Source organism: Notolabrus celidotus, chromosome 3 (assembly GCF_009762535.1).
Source record: "Notolabrus celidotus isolate fNotCel1 chromosome 3, fNotCel1.pri, whole genome shotgun sequence".
Lineage (NCBI taxonomy): Eukaryota > Metazoa > Chordata > Actinopteri > Labriformes > Labridae > Notolabrus > Notolabrus celidotus.
Window position 1 is genome coordinate 35,337,069 of NC_048274.1, and position 9,491 is coordinate 35,346,559.

Genomic DNA, 9,491 nt, shown 5'->3' on the forward strand with positions numbered 1-9,491 from the left:
CAAGGAGCAGAGAGAGTGTTACACAGGTCTTATTAAGACGGTAAGTGAAAAGGTCATACTCATCATTGCAAGCTTGAATGTTTTTGAGAGCAGCATTGTGTGTGAGTGACAGGCAGCAGAGGGGGCCCACACTGCTGTCCATGCAGAGAGCCCTCTAGTGTTTGTCCGGCTGCTCGGCAGCAGCCTGGCGGGGGCCTTTGGGGGAGCAGATTTTTATTAGCGCAGCAGGAGAGGATGGTGAGTATATTGTATGACACACGTGGCCTTTTTCTACAGCTGTGAGTCTCTTTATGAAACTCATTTCAGTCCACATAGTATTAAATAAAACTTCCTCTGCATCCCTTTGTCCCAATGTTATCACACATGTCACATCTCCACCACATCAGCACGACGCTGAAGCATTTACTTATGCATCTAAGAGTGCGTACCTTCAATGCTCAAGTAGAAGTACAGATACTTATGTCAAAGAAGGAAACAGCCTCAACTTCTTTACTGAGGTGAAAATGAAAAGTCCAGACTCTGAGCTGTAGTCAGTGTGTGAAATGTAGCTCTCTGAGGGACATTTCTGTGCCTGTGCACACAACTTAATATCTGAGTATTAAACTTAAAACATTCTTAAACCCATAAAAGAATAAAATAAGGCAACAGACTTTAAATAATGACCATCATGCATTACTGCTCCATTGTCCAAATCATTCGGTTGAGGGAAGTCTTGCTGCCCTGAATCTACTCTGATGTCATCAGCAATGATGGCTGGTTCACTTTCATCTATGACCCTTCCACTTCTCTCCTGTGGTACATTATATGCTGTAAAAGCTTTCTGTATTATCTGCAGTCAAGTGTTCCTCTCATGTCTATTTGGTCCCAAAAACCCTTTTACTTATTTTGTTGTGGTATCACATCTATCCTATTAGATATAGCCTACAATGACCGACACACCAATAAATTGACTTTTAATACTTGTTATCCCATAGCATCAGTTTGAAAAAGATGACAGGTTATATTATGTAGTGTGAAACAATACAGGATTCCCTTAAAATACTGCTGCTGAAGTAGCCCTGTGTTTGTGTGAAGAGGAAAAAATGTGGAAAGTATCGGCCCTAAAACAGTCCTGGAATCCCATTATTGGTCATCTGTTGACTATAGGGATACAACACTACTCTCAACTCATGATTAGATTGATGTACAGAGTTTACAATTTATTTTTTACCCAGTCTTTTTAAGGGCATAAGTAACTCAGTTTATCATCCAGCTATAGAGAAGTTATTTTCTTACCCAATGTAAACCTGTTATATGTGATGCTTCTGTTACTTGATTTCCTGTTTTGATCAGAAAAGAAAACAAATACTTTTTAATCAGAGGATGCAAAATGTTCTTCTGCAAGATGGTTGAGTCATTGAAGCAAATGAACAAAGCTAAGAGAATGATCAGCGGTAAACAAAGGTTCACTGTAAGGCCCCCACCAAAAGGAAAGCTGCTATGTTGTTGGAGCATTGTCTGTTGCATCTTACTCTCTCTGTTACCTGCAGAGCAGGTATGGAGACACTCATAAAGAGAGAAAAAGAGAGACAGGGAGAGAGTGAGAGATGAAAAAATAGTTAGCTAATTAACTGTAGCAGGCTGTCCCAGTATCGTCTCTGTGTGGTAAACACTGGTGGTTCATTCTCAGATGTAAAATCTTCACTCACTGCTGCCATGACTGCTTGCCTCGATTCTGCTACAGTCGTCAGAGATTGACTTTGACTTCATTAAAGTCAGATAGCTCCCCCTGCTGTTTAAAAAGAGTATGGTAAATGTTTTTTCCATCTCACAGATTTAAATTGTGTCTGATGTGTACCGATTTTCAACTGTCTTGCAAACTGTCAATGCAACCCTTCTGAAGTCTACTTATGTCTTCATTAATCTCTGTACACACAAATCTGCAAGCAAGGACAGCTAACCATCTGCTTTCAGTTATTGTCTCTCAACTCCAACTATATTTTTACTTCTCAAGTTGCTAGACTCCACAAGTCTTTATTGCTGACAAACAGCTGGCTTCACCCCAGAACCTGAAAAGATTTCTGTCAATCACAGAGGATCATGTCATCAGACAACAGCCACAGAGGAGCAAAAGAAAGCAGAAACTGCCATTATTGAAAAAAAAGAAGCCAATGTGGAAGAGCAGAACTGTGTAATTCCTCAAGTGAACACTTGAAGCTCTAAAAGCTATGGAGACCCCATCAGAATCTAAAACAGCTCATTTTACAGCAGAAGTAAATATATTTGCAGCTTGGTTCAAAAAATGGCATTTAACGAACTGAAAGGTGAGTGTGTTGTAGGTATTTGTTAGGCGGGCTAATGTCTCGTTTCCACTTACATATTTAGAGGCAAGTCAACCAGAAGTCGTTTCATTCCTGGATGAATCTGTCATCCAATGACTCCTCTCTTTATAATGTTTCCGTTTGGAGTATTATGTTTAACTAATTTAACTTTTGCATTGGATTTCAGTGACTGTATGACTGTATGCTAGCTTAGCTAACAGGCTACTAACTATCCAATTGGCTTCAATTCCTTCAGTGCTAATGTTTCCTGTCAAGCGAGTTTCTATGATATAAAAATAACGTGTACATCTAGTTTCAACCCATTGTTAAACTTAGTTTAGTTATTTTGCTAAAATGTGGTTACACATTAGGGACTTTCAGGTTGTCTGTTGGTTGCGTTGGACACACAAAGGCATTTTCTCTATATTTATGGTTCTTCTGTCAGAAACAGATTTCCTCAACTCCAACTCTTTGCCTGTCTCTGGATCAAAAGTTAATTTAAGTCAGTATTTCCAACATGGCAACCGCTTGTAAGCTTCATAAGGCCTCTACAGAAACCAGCGAGTAATGTCACAGAGACTACGTCCATGTTTTATACACGCCTTGAGCAAAAGTAACCCATCTGTTTTCAAAATTAAAGAAGAGATAGTTGTGTCACAATGAAAGGGCAAACAATGAAAACTTGCTTGTTTAATGAATCCTGAAAGTGTTAAAGCTACAGACACCAAAATGAAAAGCAATAAGTTCAAGTTTAAGTTTGTTACATTTAAATAGTGACTTCAAAACAAAACAGGCCAGATGAAGAAGATATTTTAAAAAGAAGACACTACTTATTCATGTACAGGATGAAATCAGCAAAGAGATAGGAGGTATCACTTTGACTACAGGGGGTGCCAAAATCAATACAAACAGAAACCCCCTCTTCTGGAGCTTTAAAAGAGAAACACAGTTCAACAGGTTAAACACAATTAAAAGGGAGGGAATAAAAGTGGGTCTAAGGTGATTCTTAAAATCCTCCAGAATTCGCCTATCTAATGACCCCTGGCAAACTATTCCTGTGCAGAGGAGCTGCTACAAAGAATAACCTGCCCCCAGCCCTTTTCAGCCATTAACAGGGCAGACCCAACAAGCCCTGGTGGGAGGACCTGAGGGGTCTGGTGGGGCTGTGAGGGAGGAGAACTTCTAAGATATATGTAGGAGGTGAGTCCATGGAGAGGTTTCATAAACAATCAGAAGAACGCAGAAACGTATTCTGCATTAACCAAATGTTAGCCAAGAATATCTCCCAACCTCTGCTGATAAGTCTAAAAGTGAAAATGTTTATCTGTGAGCACAACATGTTATTGTACCTCACCACCTTAACACAACAGAGCTGTTCCTCTCAGGCTTTGGCTGGAGGAGGCCTTTTGACCCGAATGCCAGAGATCCCAATTAGCAAAGAAATCAAGTCTACCATTATTTATTTCTGTACCATTTAATTTCCCTCCCACTCACGCTTTGATGTTGCAGCTGTGTTTCAGACGGGAATTCTCCAATCATCTTATTTAAAGGCTTCGGCTGCATAATACATTAGACTGTAAATGTTGAGCCATGTTTCTCTCTTGCTCGATATGAATGAAGATTTCACAGGCGGACACTTGCAGTGCATCAGAGACGCATGGATTGAGTGAAATGGATGGACGCTTTGGTGGGCTGAGATCATTTCAAAACACAGTAAATGTTTAAGTGAATAAACAGCCTGAAAGCACATGGCAATAACTGAACCTGTTTGCATGCTGTGATTATATTTAGAAGCTGTCACACATATACACTGCCAAACACAACGCAGTAAAAGTGTCAAACTTCAAAGCACCAGTCCTAATTCATGCTAAATACAACAATAAAGAGTGCCATAAAACTGTGCAGTGCTGTTATTCATGGCATGCTCTCTAAAAGGTAGAGGGTAAAGGCTCCATTGACATAAGGGGAACCTGAGAAGAAGTAATCATTCAAAATCTCCTTGTTTGTGAGTGGAGTTTGGTGCAAATGAGAAGGTTCCAGCTTTAAATTAGTGATTAATTCCACCGGCATGGCCCCTGCCAGTGATCAAAATATCAGATGGCTTTGAAAAAGGCAAAGTAAGTGAAGGGGAAATGGTCTTTAGAACCCAGGCATCCTCAATCGATCATTAGTTACTGCTTTGTCAGAGGTATTAATCACAGAGCTGTTGCAGCGTGAGCCACACACTCCCACATCTGAAGCTCTGCACAACAAGTCACCGCCACAGGGACTGTTACTGTGTGGAGATTTTGTTGCTTGATTTGGATTTTCTCTTACGTTATTTGTGGGCTGACCAATCCGTTAAAGAACAAGCTTGCCCACTCTGATGGTTATTCACAGCAGGGTTCTCTCAGTCATGTGTATATGAGCCTGTTACAGCAGTTGTAAATGTCATCAGAGACACTGTTTTTTGCAAATCACCCCACAGACACCACTTCAGCGCCTCCACACATTCATTTAGCCAGGTTTCCAAGTCAACATCTATCACTCATTCTGATGAGCACTCCACCTTGAAACAGCATCCAGCCTGAGGTGGGGATAACCAGCAGTTGTAAAGTCTACTTTCAGCCTGATGGCTCTCCTTTTTCTTTGATTTACTTTTCTGTTATTGCTTTCGTTTCTGGTTAGACCCCTTGCTGTGTGACCATTGGCCTCACCTTGATGGCTACAAATTCCTCCTGACTGGCTAAGCTTGTCTGTGGCAAAGGCCAAAAATGTTTCCTTTTTGGACATATGCCTTCAGGGGAAATCTGTCAGAACAAGAAATCTGCTGCAGGTTTCATAACTGGCATCCCTTGTGGTCACACCAGTAATGACTCACTCCAGACACCCAGAGGTAATTTTTCATTCCCAGTTAAAAAACAAAAAAACATCAATACACTCCATCTCATCACGTCTTCACTAAAGCATGTAATGTTGTAATGTGTACAACCATCTTGACTTTTGTTCTTATTAAACTTGTTTAAGTGAATCTGTGTCTTAAAGAGCATTATTGCATTATTATAACATTGGGCTTTTCTCTGTCTAATATGGGCTGTCATGTACACAGTGCAGTGTGGGACATCAATGTTCTGCCTACCATAGTGATTGTGAGTGCATGTGCCATTTGTGTTGATGTATGAGTTGTATAAATCAGTGCTGAATATGAGTTTTAAAAGGCATCATTACTTTTTGTCAAATAGCCGACAATCTACATTATGTTCCATCACTTAGAGGCACAGAAGAATCCCCGAAGAAAGAATATTGTGCAGTAAACTCACAATAGTTCAAGCTCAAGCTTTCTGTCTATGAAATACCAGTATTATTTTTCCCTCCTCTAGGTAAAGGACAAAAATAGTGGTGAGTTTCTTGGGGGTTATTTTTGCCTTCATTGACAACAAATGTGGGGAGCAGAGAGAGGGGGAAGACATGCAGCGAAAGGTCAAGGCAGGGAGTTGAACGCGTGACTGCCGCAACGAGGACTACAGCCTCCGTACATGCTACTCTTTTCCAGGCTGCATAAACATTACACGGAAGTGACAGCAAAGGAGACACCAGACAGAGTGATGAAGCAGCAGAGGAACTTATAGCGAGTTGAAAATGTGTGAATATGTTGCTACCATATCCCTGTAATACATGCACTAAAAGTATCTAGACCTGTTACCTGTTTACTGAGATACACTGACAGAAAGATGAGTATATGAAAGATATGATAACCACAACAAATGTTGGGAGCAGAGAGAGAGGGAAGACATGCAGTGAAAGGTCAAGGCAGGGAGGCGAACCCGCGACGAGGTCTACAGCCTCTGTACATGGGGCGCATGCTTGACCTGCTAGGCCAACAGCGTCCTGTTTATGAATTTTAGTCTATGTACAGGAAATAAAGTCTAATTATTCTAACATCAAACAACACGCTTCTACTTAGCTAATTGCTGGAAAGCCTGCAAACATTGTTGACCCAGGTGAAGCGCATGTTAGCTTGGAAGAACAAGGAGGGGGCACTCAAAAGTTGACTGCATTTAGTCTTCCTTTTTGGCTTTGTTTTCCCATCTATCTTAAAGTGTAGCACTTTTTTTTAAACTCAGCTGCTGGCTCAGATAAAGCAGCATTTCCTCGGTTTGACAACCATACCTGCATGAAGTGAATCACATCAGCAGAGGGAGAAAAACTGGAGAGAGAACTGTAAGGTTATGATTAAATGTCTAGATTATCATCATTGTTAACGACGTCAAACATTACTCAGATCACTGTGTGACACATCGTTAACTTGGATGTTTACAGATGATCCAATAGCTTCATGCTAATATCATGAAACTTTATAGAAGCTTCTTTTTCAGTTGATTCAGAATATTAACTGAATTGATCGACTTCAGTCATCTCTTCTTCTTGTTCCCATCACATGGATATCAGCAAAAATACTAATGAGGCTCTTATCTGTTAAAAACAGGCAGCATATTGACAGTAAGATATGCGGAAGCTGCTTAGACCTGGAAACAGTTCCAAGGGGAAGTGTGACATCACGGCTCAGCAACAGTCTACTTTTTTTAGTCAAAATTCAATTTCAGGGGCGCTGGTGGCCTAGCAGTCTAAGCGCCCCACATACAGAGACTACAGTCCTCATCGCAGGGTTCGCCGGTTTGAGTCCCGGCCGGTCGACCATTTCCTGCATGTCTTCCGCCGCTCTCTACTCCCCACATTTCCTGTCTCTCTTCAGCTGTCCTCTCAAATAAAGGCAAAAAGGCAAAAAACATGAAGAAAAAAAAAAGATGTAAAAATAGAATTTCAGCTTTTTTCTTGACATTTTAACTTTTCTTGACATTTTAACTTTTCATCTTTAAGTGCATGATTAAATGAAAACCTCCGTCCTCTAATCTTTTGGGCTCTAATACTCTCCCCTACTTAACAGACTGGTTGTAAGGTATGTTGTTAAAGTCATGCTTCCCATATCAACTGTTGAGTCTCCTGCTTTCAGAGAACTGATGTGAGACCAGAGGCAGGGTACATTAATAGGAGTATTGAAATAAAAAGAAGTGACACTTATCAAGTAACTTCTTCCTTTTATAGTACACTCAGTTAGTACTTCAGTTACTTTTTGATAGAAGTAGTAATAATTGTAAGTAAAGATTTTCAGTCACTTGCCCAACGCTGCTTATGGGGCACAAACTCACAGAGTTGGACAGATTCCAGTTAGCCCTGTGTAATTAATCTAACTCATCTTGTGGCACTTAATTGTACAAAAAAAAAAGTCTCACACTGTAGCAAGTGGGACCGTTGGGACCGATGTTCATTCACTTCCTCCTGCCAGGATTTCCCTAGAGATCCAGAGATTGAAAGTACCCCAGTTTCCCTCCGGTTACAAACATGTCTCACTAATGTTTGGTCTCGTGCCATGACCACAAGGGCAAAAAGAAAGGTTATAAAAGGCAACACCAATGAGTTCAAATGCAGTGCAGGTAAGGAGCTCTGTGTTTAAACTGACCAATTTCTCCTCTCCTCCCTCCTCCTCCTCCTCATCCTCCTCCTCTTCCTTCTCACCTTGTCTCAGTCAATAAAACAAAAAGAACGTCATTATAAGTGCTCTCCTCAACAGGCATGTGGACATGAAAGGCTCGGAAATACTCATTGTTCTTCATTGTCAAGTGTTGCCCTCTCCATTTGACAGCATAATATTAACAGCACTATCGAGTACCCAGGCTGGTTCCCTTCCATCCAGCTCCTTAAAAAAAACACCGTGGCTGATTCTCAGGCAGGTTTTTATAATCCTTTTCCAGCTACTGTGAATTGTTTAAAATGTCAAAATATGCAAATCACTCCTGACCTCCTTTGAATCATAAAATGCAGCATAAAATCAAACTTATACCCTGGTTGAGTATGAGGAAATATGAAAAAATATCCTCCCTGCTTAAACACTTTGAATATATTCCTGTTTAGACAAAATGCAAAGTGCTCTACCAAACCGTGCTCGTATTCAAAGTGGCTGGGACATTTTGGGAGGCGTCTGTCTGTGAGCAGGTTGAGGTATAAGTGCAGCATGTGGTGCATTAGCATTCCTAAAAGTCACACTATAATTGGTTCCAGATTGAAGTTAATTGATTTAGCTGATAGTTTTAAAGCTCCTGAAGATAATTAAGTGCAGTGTTGAGAATTCTGATATGTTGACATTTTCAGAATGAACAACCTGTAACGTGCGGGCACAACATCACGTTAACTAACATGTTAATCATGCAAATTGAAAAACATGGCAGATTTAATTATCACAGGGCCAATCAGTGGTCCTCATTAATTACATTGGATTTATTTATTCACATTCACATATCTATTCCACTTACTCCCCAATTATGCAGGACAGTCCTCAGACCCCCGCTGATATAACAAACAGTAATTTCGTTCCTGCTTCATTAGGGCAGCATGTTATAAGACGCTGAGGGGATGAAGGGACAAATGAGTATGCAATGTTAAAGAGCAACAACACCGCACAGCATCAGGAATGATTATTAGGCTTTCTTCACTTATTAGTGCATAAACTGAGTCTATTGTAGGGGTAATGAAATGTATGATGAGCAGACTCAACGCACATCTCTATTTACTCACATAACACCCAAACTACCTATACGCAATTGTGAGGAGCGGCACCATCACTGACTGCGGGCAGCACACGCAGGGACACGCACACACACTGACGCACACAAATACACACCAAAACTCCGCCAGTGTCTCAATTCTCACAGAGAAAAAACAGAACAGGCTGTATTCCGCTGTCTCTCTCCGTTTCATAGAATAATCAAGAATGCACACTTGGGAGCTCTATTTTTTATCTGACAAAAAAAAACATTTACACTGCGTTCCTTCCACTTACCTGTGAGGGTGTGTTGGGTGTGTCGCAGCCACCATTTCCCGCTCTTGTTTTCAAACGTGGAAACTGAGCGCATCATTTCCGCTGAATAAATGGGCGGATATGGTGGTCAAAAGTGGTCACGTGTTTCTGCAATGTAATTTTTTGGTTTGTTTTCATTTATGTCCTAAAATATTTGGTTTGAGTTGAAAAAAATTGGCAGCTTAAAATGTTTTAACTACCATTGTGAAATGTGTTAAGATTTTAAACTTTGAAATGCCTTAAATAGTAAGAAAATATGCTTCAGCTAAAATTTGGTAATTATTTATGCGAAGTGGGAG

At 40.5% G+C, this 9,491-nt stretch overlaps 1 protein-coding gene across 2 annotated transcripts in view; it reads right to left on the reverse strand.

The window, feature by feature from the left end:
- Positions 1-9,254, reverse strand: part of cdh8 (cadherin 8) — a 134,471-nt gene extending 125,217 nt beyond the window's left edge. For both annotated transcript variants that reach the window (XM_034680734.1, XM_034680733.1), the window contains exon 1: positions 9,175-9,254. The gene's annotated coding sequence lies outside the window, so the exon portion shown is untranslated. The remainder of the gene's footprint in view (positions 1-9,174) is intronic.
- Positions 9,255-9,491: the final 237 nt, after the last annotated feature.